Source organism: Mirounga angustirostris, unplaced genomic scaffold (genome assembly GCF_029215605.1).
Source record: "Mirounga angustirostris isolate CCGP_5_RB_7025 unplaced genomic scaffold, mMirAng1.0.hap1 SCAF_3, whole genome shotgun sequence".
Lineage (NCBI taxonomy): Eukaryota > Metazoa > Chordata > Mammalia > Carnivora > Phocidae > Mirounga > Mirounga angustirostris.
Window position 1 is genome coordinate 64,198,681 of NW_026991711.1, and position 17,882 is coordinate 64,216,562.

The 17,882-nt window shown below is 36.7% G+C and overlaps 1 long non-coding RNA gene across 3 annotated transcripts in view; it reads right to left on the reverse strand.

Moving 5' to 3' along the window:
- The window catches only part of LOC135363842 (uncharacterized), a 478,080-nt gene that overhangs the window by 20,944 nt on the left and 439,254 nt on the right, over positions 1 to 17,882 (reverse strand). For all 3 annotated transcript variants that reach the window (XR_010410028.1, XR_010410029.1, XR_010410027.1), the window contains one exon: positions 2,978 to 3,059. This is a non-coding gene — a long non-coding RNA (uncharacterized LOC135363842). The remainder of the gene's footprint in view (positions 1 to 2,977; positions 3,060 to 17,882) is intronic.

Here is a 17,882-nt window from a genome sequence, read left to right on the forward strand (position 1 = left end):
TGCTGACACTTGCCAACCCCAAGACTTTGACCCGGATTCAGTCACCTTAAGATGACTTTTGCCCCAATTTTATGCAGTATGCCCCATTGCACAAGCCCCTTCATGAATATGTATGCACCTTTAGCTTAAAAATTCCTCAATTTTGTTGTTCAGGGAGAGAGACACTGCTTTGGGAAAGATCCAGTGTTCTCTTTTACTTGTTGCAAGTAAAACCCTTCCTTTTCCTATTCTTCAGCTTCTTTGATTGTGTCTTTTGACTCAGCACCCATCGGGAGACAAACGCAGTTTTGGGTAACAACTATACACGAAATGCTGGACATATTCTCTTATATATGCCAGGCTTTCAGAAATATCAACTTGGCTTTTTGTTTGTCCTAAGTGAAATTAGACTATTATAGCCTAAGAGAGATGAGTGAAATAGTAGAGAAACTTGGAAATAAATATCAATTAAAAGGCCATTACCATAATTTTCAATGCTAGGATAGCCAAAAACTTCACTTTTCTTGATATTCAGCTTCATTATTTCATTGCTACTACTTTTTTTCAGATCCTTAGTAATTCACGCCACTACAATAATATCAAGACAAATCTTCTGATCCTATATTCATCCTCCTTAATGCATCCTACATACTACTGACATATTCATTTTTGAAACAACATCATGCCTTGCAAGCCCTTACAAAAAGCTTTACCAGATCTTTATTTTTCAACACTCCAAACTAAAATAAATACCTAGACTTCAAAAAAATCAAAGAGGCAGTTCCAATCCAAGATGGTAACATGAAAGCTTCCTGAATGTACCTCCTCCCACAGATATAGCAAATCTACAGCTATACACAGAGCCATTCCCTCTGAAAGAAATCCAGAAACTAGCTAAGTGGCTCCTAAATATCAGATGAATGAGAAAATACCATCACCCGCATCAGAATGGGTAGGAAAGGCTGAGACACACTCCTGACACAAACCCCACCACCTGCAAAACACCATACAATTGGGAAGAAACTCCCAACTTCTCCCTATGGTGCAAAGGGTTGGACCCCACATTTGGGGCTCCAGCTTTTAAGACACCCACTGAAGGATGAGTCCCTCCTTTCCCACACAAAACACCTAGCTCTGAAAGCCAATGGGACTGTGTCCATGAAGCACACTAGACTATAACAAGTAAATAAATAGTTCTTAACAGGTAACAAGTGTGTATGTACAAAATAAATTAGTTATTTTCCCTTCCCCTATGATCCTGTTTGATAAGAGTTTGATCCTATTTTCTGTTGTATGAAATCAATTAAGTGTCCCCAACCAAAAACCCAGCAAGTAACAGTATCAGAACGTTATTTAGTAACATTTATATTTAAATAAGAACTTTATTAAATGGATGAAGGAGAGTCAGGGGAATGGGGAGAAAGACTAAGAGGTACAAGATTTTTTGAGGGCTGATTAATATGTTCTAAAATTATATTACAGTGATGGTTGCACAAGTCTGTAAATATTGAATCAATACACTTTAAATGGGTAAACTTCATGCTATGTAAGCTATAGCTCAATAAAGCCGTAAAAAAAGTCATTAAAATAAAAAAAGTTATTTTCAATAGATAAGCCAAACTGTAAACCCAACACGAAAAGAGAATTGTCATATTTCATCAATTCTAATACGCACATATTGTTCACATTTTAACATCTCTGAAATCAGGATGCATCTTATAACCAAAGTTGGCTTATGATCACTATCATCCAGGCATCCTTATGATGAAATTGCCACTTCCTTGTGTCTCACATGTATGAACTTGCTCATATCTGTTCACTTGAGTTATGTGCTTATTCGTACTTCATGTATTTCATATTATTTCCATTTACAATATTTTCAAAATATTGCATTTATCATTATTTCATCTTCTTAGAGTCAAGGAAAGAGGGGCAGAGATGAAATTGGATATTAATGAGACAAATATCATTGTAAGAGGACTAGTAATAACTGAATTTTTTTTTCAAAATAAAACAAAATCCCTTAAGGATTCTAGGCAAGATGATGACTGATGCTAGTACAAATTGAGAAGGGGATATTCTTACTGCTATTTTTGGTGATCAAGTAGTTTATTCTTGGTGCCCAAGATTCTCCAGTATTTTACTCATTTACCTATTTACTCATACTCCTAGTCTCATCCTCTTTTTCAAAAATTAGTATCTTAGTAGTAGAACCTAACAGCAGAGCAGATTGAAGTTGAAGGAGGGTCTAAATTTTTCAAGGTGTCTACTGGGACTCCCATTATCACTCCAGAACTTCTTACTTGAATTTTCACTACAGTTTCTGAGTCATTTAAGTTTTCACTGATGTTAGTCAACCAGGCTAAGGTAAATTGTTAAGTGACCACTTGCATCTGCGACTGGAATCTAGAACATCATTTTTTGGTTTAAAATTAAGATTCTAATTTCATTTTTATAACTTTAAGAAGTTCCTTGCTTAATATATCATTTTTAGTCTTCATATTTTTTGATTCTGTCACCATTTTAGCATACAAGAGTTGAGATGGCAATAGTATCTTATATGTGGTTTTGCCAAAATCCATTTTTTTCCAATTTTCTACTAATATGAATAAATTAGTCATGTTTTTGAGAGGTTTTCAAAAAATTCTTACAAATGTTTCCAGTAACTTTTGTAAAAATAAATTATAGGAAATTTTCATCTTCCTAATTTGAGGTTAGAATTTTTTTACACATGTAATCTATCTTTATAACCTACATAAGTCATATTTTATTTTCCATACTAACATCCTAGTGAATATTGCAAAATAAAAGAAGGAAAATAGGAATATACCTGGACAAATAATACACTGAGAGTCAAAATCATAAATACCTTATCATTCAAGAACTTGGGGAAATAGAATTTTTCAGGTTTTGTTTTTGTTTTTCTGTTTTTTTGCCTAACATATCAGGTATGAAGAAAATAAAAACAACACAAAATAAACGCATCTTAAATACTTACTGATGGTTACGTATTTAGCTCAAAACTTTTGCTTATGAATTTTGCTCCTTGTAGAATCACTGGAAAATTGTGGGACAGAAACCTGAAAGGAAGAAAGAATCATATATTGGGCATAAACCCTGGAGTGTCTCACTCAGCAAAGAAACACATCTCAGCCAGCCACAAGTGTTTACCACATGACCATGAGTGTCTGATGACAGTCCATGGTTGGCCCATCCCGCGGTTTATTGGTTTCAATTACTTTACACAATGAATGCACTTTCTCCAAACTTCTCCACCCATGATGAAGAATTTTTGTTACTGTATTCCTCAAACATCATCTTTACTCCAAAATAAGGATATGGGTTTTTAGTTGCCTTGCTCTTCTGATGATCTTACATTTTGTGATTTTTCTTTTCCTACTTCATAGAAGTTTCCTCCAAGAAACATCAATTACATGATTGATGGCAGCTAATGGGAATTTAGGACCATTTGAGGGAGCAGGGGAAAATAATAACATGTTATCCAATGGACACATTCCCTAACCTCCTCACTACTGGTACCACAAAAAATTATCACCAGAGTAAAGAAAAGTAAACATTTATTGAGGAGTTTTCTTAAAAAGATTCTGTGTTAGTTCAAGAAATCCATAGAATAAAAATGTATTTAGTCTATGAAGCTCCGGACAAAGAAACCTAGTTTTAAAAAGTTTTCCATCAGTTGGAACAATGGATAAAAGTATAAAAATGTCTGCTGCACTGGTTAGAACACATGTTGGTGAGTCATGCCTCAGCAGAGTTAGGACTTCATCTTTGTGTTCTAGGCATTGCCTTTCTATTTATACTGAGGATCTTTTATTCTAGTCCTTCAGGGAAAGGATCTGCATCTAATTACTGGCACTTTCTTTCTTAAGCAAATTGATAAATCTCTCTGTGCACCCGTATCTTACCTTGAAATTATTAAAGAGATTAAATGACATTACATATATGAAGAATGCAGCATACAGGTATTTAAAGAATGTTACTTTACCTCCTGTTGGGGAACTTGACAGACTTACTGCACCAGTCACAGACTAGGCTCAGGACAGATCCTTTCCTTCCTGAAAATCTCAAATTTCTTTTATCTTTATGGTTTCTAGACTGTGTTTCTTGAATCCATCTTGTCCTTGTTGATTCATACCTTTATGGAAGAGGCATGAGGACAAAGGCTATAGAAGAGGAGAGCAACAGTTGGAAGTTGAGAAACTATTGGAATAGTAGTGATCTGCCTAGTCTATCAAAAAATGCCGAACACTATCAGTCGGGAAAGCCTAGAAGAGACACCAAAGCTCAGAAAGACCTAGGAAATGAAAGCACAGATTTGGACCTCCTGATAAGAACATCAGGATCTGGAAGATAATAGATCAATGCTTTCACTAACAACAGTTCAATATTTTTCAACCCTAAAAGCTATACCCTGTCAAGCCATCCATCAGTTGCAAGAGGAAAATAATGACATTTTGGAGCATGCTAATGCTCAAAGTATTTTCCTCCCATGGATCCTCAGTCAGGAAGTTACTAGATAATATGTTATATCATACAAGGAAATTAGCCAAGGAAAAGGAAGACATGGAATTAGGAGATGGGGAAAAGTACAGAGGGAGGTCAGGGATGCCCCAGGTGACGTGAAAGAAAATCTAGAATAAAAGACTTTCAGGGTGTCTGGAGAATTGTGAAGCAGAAAAATAAGAGCTCCAGAAAGAATCTCTTCTTAAAAAGGATGAAATAGATTAAAGGCCTCATGTGCCTATAGATAAGAAAAGTGAATCAGACTTCATCAGAGAATTTGCATGTTAATTCTGTATGGATATTACTAAGCTAAGAAAAAATAAGCAATAATTTCATGAAACAAATTTTTTGTTCAAGAAAAGTAATCATGATCAGTAGCTTAACTATGAATTATAATTATATATTCATAATTTATAGTATAACAGGGTGGGAATGCCAATCTAATAAAAATTACAATGAGACTCCTCCAGAGAATGGGGTTGGGAAAAATATATGCATGTGAGGAGGAGAAAAGCTGGGCCATAAGAGTTTGATCCTATTCTCTTTTGTATGAAATCAGTTAAGTGTCCCCAGCCAAAAACCCAGCAAGTAACAGTATCAGAACGTTATTTAGTAATAGGGATTCAAGTGCCAAAAGAAGTCACTAGACTAGTTGAAACTGTGTAGAGTAGGAACTGGGAGTAGGAAGAAGAGACTATTATATTTGAAACTTAATATTCTTAGGATAGATAGATAGTTCTTACAGATATTCCAGATCTCTAATTGAGACATAATGGAATTATTCCTCCCTTATAGTCCTTTTTCTCAGACATCTTCCTAAGTAGCCATAGACTGAATTACCTAGCTCCTTGCAACTTGAAATGCAGGCCCCAAACAAGAAACATCAGTGTTACTTAGGAGCTTGTTAGAAATGCAGAATGTTAGGACTCATCTAGACATACTGAATGGAAATCTGCATTTTAACAAAATCCCTGTGCACATTAAACTTTGAGAAGCATTGGTCTAGATCACTCTGCATTAGCCCCCTCATCTCTAGGTAAAATGTTTAGTCCTCTCTCATAGATACCTTGCTCTGTCTCTACCCTTCTGCAAATCTCAAACCCAGCAATTATCCCATTACAGTTTTTCAACTTTGGTACTTGTGACATTTGGACCAGAAAATTCTTTGCTGTGGGGACTATCCTGTGCATTTGAGGATGTTTACCAGCATTCTGGGCCTCTACCAACTAGATGCCAAACTCCCTACCCATAGTGACAACCAAAATTATCTCCAGACATTACCAAATGATCCCTGAAGGGTAAAAATTGGCCCCAATTGAAAATCTCGGCACTATAGAATGAATCTTGAGGTAGGGCATAAGGTGGCACGATCATCAGGGTGAAGTGCAGTCAGAATTGGGAGAAGTGACAGGGTGCCTGGGTGGCTCAGTTAGATAAGCAACCAACTCTTGTTTTGGGCTAGGGTCATGATCTCAGGGTTATGAGATTTAGAACCCCTCCAGCTCTGCCTGTGTGTGGAGCCTGATTAAGATTCTCTCCCTCCCTTTCCCTCTGCCTTTCCCCACTGCTCGCGTGTGTGCTCTCTCTCTCTCTCTCTCTTAAAAACAAACAAAAAAGAATTGGGAAAAGTGGGTTGAGAGGCAGAGAGAACCATAGTTTGAAAAGGAATATTAAACACTGAAATGTGGGGCACCTGGGTGGCTCAGGCAGTTAAGCATCTGCCTTCAACTCAAGTCATGGTCTCAGGGTCCTGGGATCAAGCCCTGCATCGGGTTCCTTGCTCAGCAGTGAGCCTGCTTCTCCCTCTGCCTGCCGCTCGCCCTGCTTGTGCACTCTCTGTCAAATAAATAAAATCTTTTAAAAAAACACTAAAAAAGTAATTTTATATTTGAAATAAAATACCTGTGGTTTAAAATATACACTATTGACAGTAAAGCACCTGAACATTTCTTTGAGGATAGGCAGAAGATTCAAAACTCCTAAGTTAAATCCATCTCCTTTGGGTCCTAGGGCTCCTATAAGCATGCTTGCATTTTTGAAATTCCTATTGACTTAGAAATATTTGGGTAATATGTTTCAAATTTCAAAGTTATTTTGCAAAGAAATGGTCTCAAAATTGCAAAGAGTATACCCTGAAATGTGTGAAAACAAAAAAAGATACCTGAAAACTTGTGTTTTTTTAATTTAAAAAAGTTTTTAAAAAATCCAGAATTACATATGGATCAACACCTGCACCTTCATTCAGTTCATATGTGAAGCGGCATCCTGAGGCAAGAGTGACAGTAGGACCATCAGTCATTTGTGTTGAAATGTATTACCATTTAGATGGGCTGCAGGTAAATGGTTTATGGGTACCATTACTTTTTCTCACCTAAACAGGCCTTCTAAATGGGAAAGAGACTTGAAAAGATACTCCTAGTACAATTTCTTAATCACCCATGTAGTGCAATTAAGAAAAAAAAAAGAAAAATGTGGACAAAAATTTGAAGGAAAATGGCAATTTTATGAGGACTATTTAAAATATGAATTCATATAAACTTGTATTAATGACAACCTTTGAAGTGTATATTATCCTGGGAATACAGTTAATTATGTGTGTGTGTGTGTATGTATGTAAAACTAAGACATATATATTTACATATAGTAGAATTAACACAAGTGTGTGTGTGTGTGTGTGGGTGTATGCACCTTAAAAAACTCTAAAGTGTAGCACATAAATTTGTTGGACACATGCCTGTGGAATGAAAGATTAGTCCAGGGAATTCTCCAAAGCAACATAGGAATAATCTAGTTACCTGGTGTTTTCTAATCAGATGGTGTTATACTTGTAAAAATTTCTCCAAATAAAATCATCATTGATGATCTGGAAAGCAATCTAATTCATTCATCCTGCTTTACAACAGGAAGTGGTTTGAACAAAATTGAACTTCAATCTTACCAGATCTAGAAAGTCTAGAGCCTGCTGCACAGAAAATGTAAGGAAAGACAGTCTTGTCGAAGTGTTGAATGGATGGCGTGTTATCCTGATTCCCCTCTAGATATGGCTCATCATACAAGTCAAACAACTGTATGATTCAAGTCAGAGTTAGAGTCCAACCAATATCCAACTAATGCCCTCTTTGTAGTCCTACAGATGTCTGGGTTAAAATAAATACTGTTCTACTTTGAAACTCTGGAATTCCTAATTCCAAACCTCAATTCCTAATTGTTAGGTATAAAACTTTTTATTCATAGATTTTTCTTCTTTGTTCATCTGTAGAACATCTCCACTTGTTATAATATTGCTTTAATAAACAAAAATAAGCATGTCCCTAATCGGGAAGGCCCATGAAACCAAATAAATGATGAGAGGGAAAAAGAAACATTTTTTATTTATTCGAAAATAAAAATATTCTTGGGGCGCCTAGGCGGCTCAGTCGTTAAGTGTCTGCCTTCCGCTCGAGCCCGCATCAGGCTCCCTGCTCCTCGGGAAGCCTGCTTCTCCCTCTCCCACTCCCCCTGCTTGTGTTCCTCTCTCGCTGTGTCTCTCTCTGTCAAATAGATAAATAAAATCTTAAATATATAAATAAATAAATAAAAATATTCTTTAAGTTAACACTAAATCTTCACACCTTGTCAAATGCCTACCACAAACCAAGTACACTGCTAAACAGAGTGTACAAAAACACAATCCTTAGCCTAAGTATCAATGAATTGATACAGGAATGGACAATTTTGTGATGAGCCAGATGATAAAAAGACTTTTCCATACACAAAATTTTTGTCACTTGAATAGTCTGAAAGAAGAAAGGCAATAATTCAGTTTGACAAACATATATATGGGAAACTGTAATGAAGGAAGGGAAGGAAAGGAACAAGAAGAAGAGATGGCCAAGCTGGGACCTTGGTAAAACCACAAACAATTCAGCATGGAAGACACACAGTGTTTATGCAGAAAGGAATAGAAGGGGACAGACTTTGAAGCCTCCTGTGAGCTAAACTCCAAAGCTGTAGAATTCATCCATGATGACAGGACATTGAAAGATTTTAAGCAAAGAAGATGGATGGGATCCAGATAAACAATACATTCTCTTGGAAGCTGGCTTAGAAGTCTGGCTTCTAAATTATTTTTGGTTCCCCTGGTAATACTCCCACAGTAAATGATTTACTATAATTACAGATGATTTGAGCATATTTTGAGACATTAATCTTTGTTAATTTGTATTATATATACATTAAACACAGAACAAACAATAAAAAATTCTTCTAGACCTAGGGAAGGAAAAGGGGTTGAGTATGGGTTGGAGAGCTAGCCCAAGAACTGCATGGAAACATCACAGAGGCAACAACCAGACCTGCAGACAGATGGGGGATGTCTCAGGGCAGCCTGTATAGACTGATGCAGAGTTCTTAACCCTAGCGAGGATGAAGAGTAAGTTATACACAAAACCAGTAGAATGAAGAGTCAAAAACATTGATTAATTTTTGTTTTAATTATAAATAAATCAAATCATATCTTTTGAATGCACACTTCTTGCTTCCTCTAAATTGCAAATGCCCGTAAAAGTAAAGGTTATATCTATATTGATCACTGTTGTAATACTAAGATTGATTTTAGCACATAATAAATCCAAAAAATACTATTTTAATAAATAAATATAAGAATAGATGATTCCTTTCAAAAATAATTCTGGAAGCAATGTGGAGGTGAACTAGAAAAGGATAATTCAAGGTTTGCCTATTGAGTTATGTTCTGGAGAGGAGATGAGGTTCTCAACTAAGTGAGTGGAAATAAAGAGGAGGGATATTTTCAAGAAATATTTATAAGGTAAATTTAGATATTGGTTTACAATTGGAAACTGAAAATGAGGGTAAGAGAAAAGTCAAGAATAATATCTGAGTAACAATCTGGAAATAGTGATGTTGCTATTCATTGAGCTAAAAAAACAGGAAGAAGAAACAGTTCTCAAAGAAAATAACTAGTAATTGACTTGGTTTAGGTGACTATGGCACACTCTGGTAGAGGTTCCCAATAGACTTGCCAAAATCTCAGAACAGTGTTTTGGCCTGGAATTTCATATTTAGTTGATAGTTCCAACAAATAGATCACTCAGAAAGATAGTGTAGAACTGCATTGTTCAATATGGTAGCTAATAGCTACATTTGGGTATTTAATTTCAGTTAAATTAATGACAATTTAATAAACATTAAAATTCAGTCACTAAGTCACACTAGCATATTTCAAGTTCTCAATAGCCACATGTTGCAAATGGCTACCATACTGGACAATACAGAGAACATTTCCACTTCTATGGTCACATCTATGACATTGTCATCACCTGGCCATACCAAATCATCTGTGAAATTGTAAATTCCAACATTTTACTATCTGATCAAGCATTCTATCTCTCTAGCTTTCCTCATTCCCTTACTTGCTGGTATATCTGCTTTAAAAAACAAAAACAAAAACAAAAAACTTCACCTCATTTTCCCCTTCCCTATTTTCCTACTCCATAGTGATCCTCCTTATCATATAACCTCCTTTACAGTCTCCATTCAGCCTGGACTTCATAATCCATTATTCTTTTTCTAATACCTGCAATGTTCTCACACCCTAGTCTTTTTCCCAAAATGCCTGCAAGCTTTCAATATTGCTATCAATTCCCAAACATACCTCTGCACCCACACCTGGGGGCTGAGTGCTGCCAGAATAATCATAGGGATCTGCATTTGGTGCCACCATAAAGCAATGGTCTTAGACCCCAGCCAGGTCTTTAGCCCTGCCAAGCACTATTCCTGGCCAAATTCCTTTCCCATTTTCCCCAGTGGCTGTAATAAATCTTTGCACCTCTTCTTAAGTCTTTTACTCCACCACCAGTACCTATTTCAATAATGATCTTGCCTCCTAATTCCCTGAGAAAATCAAGGCCCTCAAGCATGGTCTCCCTGAGCTTCTTGCTCCCTATCTTATATGTGGAGCAACCTTTTCTTCCTTTTCCACCAGGCTTGGGGGGTGCGGGTGGGGGGAATGTTTCATGCTTCTCCCAGGTTCATTTCTTTGTCTAGCAATCTAGTAAGATAATCATTTGCTCAGTCCTGTTATTTTCATATGTTCTTTCTCTTTTAGCATCTGTTCTAAAGCCTGTAAACATTCTTATTTCTATCTCATATTAATAAATATCCTCCTGGCCCATGTATTTCTCCCTGCTGGATGTTCTTTCTCATACTTTTCTTTTAAATCCAAGATTCTTATATAATAGTCCACCCTTAACTCTATTCCTTTCCTCTCATTCATTAACTTCTGCTCCCCTTGTCCAGTGACACACGTTGGTGATAGGGATTCTTCTTAACCCTCAGGCTCCCCAGTAAAGAACGAAAGGAAAAAAAAAAAAAAAGAACGAAAGGAGATGAAACTTCACCTATCTTGAAGGTGATATCATATCATATGATGTTTATACTATCTGACCTTCTTAATGAGGTCCTCTAATCACTTTGCTTTCATAATGCCACCCAGTAAAAGGCAGTTTCTCATCCAGTTTACCCTCTCCTCTTACTTCTCTCCCATCATTGCTTCTTAGTCACCTTCAAGCTCCAGTTTTATTTTGAATTACTCCTTCCTATGACTTTTCATTTCTGTAATACCAATCTGCCATCCCTTGAACAGTTAATGCCATTGTATGCCTTAGACCTTTGTCCTTGTTCTTTTCTCCCCAATGTTTCATTTGCATTTTTTTCTGCTAAAGACCAGCTCAAGTATTAGCTTCTCCAAGAGGCCTGCCTTAACATCCTCAGGCTAAGTTGGAGGGCTATCTCAAGGGTTTCCATAATACTGTGTGTATATTTTCATCTCCATACTCAATTTTCACATTTTTAATAGCTTTGTAATTATTTGCCTGTTTCTTTGATTAGGCCATTAGCTTCTTAAAGACAGTTGGTATTCCATGAATCTCTGCAGCCTTATCAAAGAAAACAGAGTACCTGGGATATAACAAGTGCCCACTGAAAGCCTGTGGAATGTGTGAAGTTAATTTAACAAAGTGGAATAGTTTAGTAATAATGGGAAGCTACTAGAAGTTTTAGCATGGAGGAGTTATATGATTTAACAAGTATTTTGTGACATTAAATCTGGAAGTATATGAAACAAAGATTTGAGTGAAAAAGAGTCAGAAAAGCAGCATCAGAGGCAGGATATCCTGGGAGGAGAGATAGTAATCTCACACAGGACAAGAGGCAAGAGATTTCCAAGGATTAAGTAATAGTCAGCAATATTCCTGTAACAAGGCCAGAAAAGACAGGCAGAAAACAGACTGTGATAGGCTGAATAATGGCCCCCTGTAGAGCCCATGCCCTAAGTCTCAAAACCTGTGACTATGTTACCCTACACAGCCAAAGGGGCTTTGCATGTGTGATTAAGTTAGGGGTCCTGAGATGGGGAGATTATCCTAGATTACTCTGATGGATCCAATGCCATCATAAGGATCCTTATAAGAGGAAGCCAAGGGGATCAGATTGAGAGGCATTATGTGACATTAGAAGTCACACGGATACAGGGCCACAAGCCAAGGAATGCAGGCAGTCTCTAGAAGATGAAAAAGGCAAGGAAAGAATTCATCCCTAGAGTCTTCAGAAGGAACACAGGCCTGGAAACTGAGTTTTAGACTTCTGAACTCTGGAACTGTAAGAGGATACATTTATGTTGCTTTAAGGCACTGTTTTGTGACATTTTGTTGTAACAGCAATAACTCAGTTGTTGGGCGTCTACCTTCGGCCAGAGTCCTGGGATCGAGCCCCGCATTGGGCTTCCTGCTCCTCGGGAAGCCTGCTTCTCCCTCTCCCACTCCCCTGCTTGTGTTACCTCTCTTGCTGTGTCTCTCTCTGTCAAATGGATAAATAAAACTTAAAAAAAAAGAAAAGAAACAAACACAGACACTGACAGAGTAAAGGCTTAAGTCATAAGGAGAGACAGTGGGTGTAAACCATATGGGTGAAAAAGCCTCTTAGTGAATGAAACAAAAAGTAAGATAAACATTTGGGAAAACAAATCCTAGAGCCTTTTCTTCACAGGAGAGACTTTAGATTTTGAAGAAAAATAGTGTGTGCACAGGGATGAATTTCTAATGGAAACAGAAAAGAACACTGTCATGAGCACACCTACCAACATGCTTACTTTGTGGCAGCCACTGACAGTCATGGCCCTTCCCACTTTACAGAAGCATCTCAGTAAGTCCTTAGAGTAAACTGTTTACTTTATGAGAAAATTATGACAGGAAGATTAAATAATTTGCCCAGGCTATACACATTATAAATTGTGGAGCAGGACTGATAACAAAGGCCATGCTCTCAACCCCCAAAAGACGGGAAAGGTTAGCCCTGCTGTCAAGTGCTGACTCCCTGTCCTTTGAGTTGGGAGGGGAGGAGGCAAAAATGGGTGAAGAATTAGATGTGCTTTGGATATAAAAGAAAGAAGATGAAAATGTACTTAGTAAAATAAGAAAAAAAATTTTCTGAGCCAACTTTTAAAGTGTGAGGTCAAGATAAAAATATTTTCCCACTGAATCACAATATTCAATCAACTCTTTGATTATGTTTATACAGTTCTAACAACTGCTGAATGGTCAAGAGTTTCAGTTAAACCAAATTTTCAAGTTTTTCCCTTAAAAGAGAAAAAAAGTCAGAAACAAAGTTAACGTACCAGAGTGTTCAGGTTGAGCCTAAGTCAAAATAAATTACATTTCTAGTGAGTTTCAAAAGTACAAGCTATTTTCCCACATCTGTAAGCAATAGATTTTACTCAGTGTGAGAAAATCCAACCTACATAGCAGAACACAGTGTAAATTGACTTATCTGAATGGTATTTTGTGCTTCTAATTTGGGAAGGTTCTTGGTTTAACAATTTGTCTGCATCCAAAAAAGGAAAAGACTACAATAAGAATTGGGTAAGTACAGAGAACTGATACACAGATATTTTCAGTAAGAATTTTTTTTAAATGTTTAAAACCTACACTTTCTTAAATATTCACATATAATTCTAACTTTTAAACAATTAGATTAGATTCATTTAACAAATATGAAGTGGTTGGATTTGGGCTAATTTTTGAAGACAATTTAAAATGCAGATCAATGAGAAAGACAATGTAAGTTGGGAAAACATTTCAAATGAATAGGCCACTTTGAGCAGTTGTATGGAAGTAATAATAAATAAGATTAAGGCTTTCAAGGAAACTGTTGTATAACAGAATCAAAATTTGTACTGAATTAGAAAGAACAGAATTATCTTTGAAGAAGTGAAATTATGATATAGACAACAAATATAAAAAGATGCCCCAAAGTTTGTATGAAAAGGAAAAAGCTTAACATTATAATATAAATGGAGGATGGAGAACAGAAGTGCAAACTAAGAAGGACAGGTGCTCCTGTAGAAAAATGGAGTAAGTGAACCAGAAATAATATCCAAAGATAAAATGAAGAAAACATTGCTGAGTTTTAAAAAATTACCTAAGCATACAGATGAAGATGTTTTATTATATTCTGAGGGGAAATGACAATGAAAAAGACCCTCAAATTAGATACAGCCTGGAAAAATAGCCTATCTCATAATATTAAAAGTATACTTTCATGCATCTATGCAGCAACTGAAATTTTCAAAAAATGTGAGGATCTATTTAAAGAACAAAACTCAAGATCTCCCCAAGCAGCTTTCAAAATTCAGGTAACAACAGAGAAAGTTTTAGCACAAACAGGGTTTTGAATGCATGTGATTGTGGTTACCCAGCCAGACTGGAGTTTATCTCAGACAACAACAAAATTTCAGATACTTAAGGACTTTGAAAATATATCTCTTCTGTAGCCTTCTTAAATAAAATAAAAGTTTTACCCCAACCACACAAGAATTGCATTACCATCTTGTACATCCTTATACAGCCCTTCCTGAAATAATTGTGTTTGTGGATATTTCTCACTCATCATCCCTTCTCAAGCGAGTGCTATATTCATACTACCAGTTTGCTCACAGATTATCTGATCAATACTGGCTCTAGATCACTATCTGCTGACAAGTTTGCTCACAGATGATATGATAACTACTGGCTCACAGATGATATGATAACTACTGGCTCCAGATCACATCTGCTGACATGGATGCTTGCTCAAATCTATTGTCAGAGAGCACTTTACACCCAGTCCTAACTGGAGCTCTGTTTATGTGCAGTGCTCTCATTTCTCTTGCCTCCAACCTGACTGTCTTCTACTCTGTCTTCCTCTAGCCATAGGCTTTCTGCTGGTATTAGCGGCAGGGCTGAGTCTGTGGTGGTGACGATAGGGGGCCGGGACTCTTCTAGGTCAAGTCCTCTGTTCTCCTACAGCACCTGTATTCCTCCACCAAAGAGCTTATGAGAGTACAACTAACTGCTTGTTAAATGTCTCCTATTGCTCCTACCACACTCACACAATCATTATAAATCAGTGCCCCGAAGAGCCCTTGAAATACAGAACATATTAAAAAGATTTTAATACCTGTATGAAAAGTAGCTGCTAGCCAGATGTTAGAGACTTCAATAGCTCATGTGTGATAGGACAGAATTTGTGCCTCTGTTGCTCCTAATATAGTATATATTAAACAATGTCTTCATTAGTGGACCCAATTGTGGCTCATTTGTTCCTATCATTTACTCACACAGAAATCTTTTTCCTTTGATTGAAAAATACTATATTCCTAATATAATTAGGCCCCAGTATGTTTCTTACATGTAGCACTCAAGTTACATCATTCAAAAGTTTTGATAACTTAGTCAGTTCTGACCATGTTAAATGCAGGCACACAATTAATATACCATAATCAGGGAAACTGAGAAAGTAGCCAGAGACGGGGACATGCTGGAGCTGGCTCGTGGCAGCTCATAAGAACCAACTATTACATTTTCAGGAATTTTAAGAGCTGGTTGCTAATCATAGAATAAAAACAAATCATATAAACTTACAATTAAATGAATTACATTAAAAACAAAGATAACAAATACTCAAAACTCACCATTTTCTAATTATTTTTATGATATTGCTATTACCTATGCTCTTGAGTTTATTTATATTCATTGTGACTGTATGGTAGACATACCACATAATGGTGTGCTGCTAGGCATATCTTCCAGCTCTTCATTGCTGCCCACCCTTATCTTGGTTCATGTATCCATCATATGGATTTCACCATATTAACTTGAAGTTTTCCATATTTTTAGTCAATATGGTGACTCACAACAAGATCTTAATTCCCTAGACAGCACAACCAAAACTTCCCTTTACTTGTATCACTTCCATTGAATGAAATGAACAACAAATGCTTTTAAGCCTTCTGCTACACAGTCATCATCGAGGACTCAAAAGTTTGGAATTTCTTTTCAGCAAAGAGGACCAAATTATCTTAGCATAAAGATCAGAATAGTTTAAGCTTCTGATTCTTCATCGTAGGGACAGTTCAAATTGATGTGGGACTATGAGTGAATAGTCAAAAAGGAATTCTTGAGGGGCGCCGGTGGCTCAGTCGATTAAGCATCTGCCTTCAGCCCAGGATCCTGGGATGGAGCCCCGTGTCAGGCTCCCCACTCAGTGCGGAGTCTGCTTCTCCCTCTCCCTCTGTTCCTCCCTACCACCACCCCCCCCCACCACTCGTGCTCCCTCTCTTAAATAAATAAATAAAATTTTAAAAAACAAAGAATTCTTGAGATGCTTTTGGAGCAAAAAAGTGCTTTTATTATAGCAGAGGAATGGGATCTGTGGGCAGGAAGAGCCACACTTTTGTTGTATGAAGCTGGTGATTAGATGCTTAGTGTTCAGGGAGGAGGGGCTGTGCAGGGAGTATTAGATCATAAATGTTTTCTTCAAATTTCTACTCATAAAACTACCTTTGCAAGATTTCTCTGGTGCTTATCATTCAACTAGATATTAACCATTGGTGAGATGTATAGGCAGTCATGAGACCCTTTAAGAATGCAGCAACCAGGATGTATTTGATCCTTATTGGAACTATGCAGGCGATAGGTCAGCCTTCTGGGCTAAAGGTGAATATTTTTCTGCTTCTATCCCTCATCATAAACTACCACCACTTTCTAGATGTCTGATTCTCCCATGAGCTGAAATTTCCTGGTTAGGCTGAGAATTAGAAAAGGAAGAATCACAATAAAAAACTGAGAACAATGAGAAGAAAGGGAACATAACTGGGAAGGATGCAACAAGAGCATACCTATCTGATTTGAAAGAACAGCAAATTAGAAAATTTAAAGGAAAAAAATAGGGAATTGGGAAAGAAACATGTATTTTTAAATATACACATACCTTCAGGATGAAACCAGTGGATTTTCCACAAAAGGAAAGAGTGTTGGGTGCATCATTCCTATTTAAGCCACTACTTTCTTCCTCCAAAGTTTAAGCTTGTTACAGGAGGCTGTTCTTATCTCTAATTTTTTATAGAAATGAAACACTTCTTAGCTCATATGCTTATTTTATCTAAAATTTTGTATATCTAGCTTATCTTTCTTCTGAAAGATTTTTTTTGACTTCGAGTTTCCCAGACTTCTCCTCAGAATTTTCTAATGTATCACCCAGATTCTTGCGTAATTTAGTCTGAAATCTGGATAATTCTCATCCCGTCCTTGCTCATCACAGAATGAATAAAAAGTAGAATTTCACTATTTCTTGTAAGCTAATTAAGAGGCTCTGAAATGAAGACAAATTAGGTTAAATGAAAAGAAGGAAGTGGCACAGATGCATTTATAAGTCGCTTGTACCTTTAGTAAATAATTTTAAAACAAAAGTTCTGTCTTTGATTTCCTAGTTGGTGGGCTATGGGCACCTTTGCCTACTTTAATCTTGGAGGAGTTTTCTGCAAGCACAAACTGAAGCCACTACATGAAATTCTCCCTATTTGTCATCTCTCTACAGGAATATTTATGTGCATTCAAGTCAGTGCTGTTGGACTTTTTCCATGTCAATATTATTGGATTTTCCCTTCTCTCCAACTTCTGCTTGCAACAGCCTGTACATTGGATATGTGCTTGGCTATGTATAATTCCATATGCAACATGGTTTAGATCTTGATAAACGGAGGATCCTGCCAAGACTGCATGTCTTCCAACCTCAATTAAATTTTAATTTACGGAGAACCAACTACACATTCAGCAGCAGTGCTAGCCATGCCAGGATAATATTAAGATATCATCTTTACTTTCATGGTGATTCAAATTATATCAGGGAAGAGACAACTGTAGTGCAAAACAGAACCCTTTATGTGAAGCTGAAATATTCAGCAAAGAAAGAAAGTGTTAATGGATCTTAAAGTCAACACAAAAATATGTATAAAAATAAAGTTTTCCATCACAATAGACAGCCAGTGGGACAGTGAAGGGAACTAT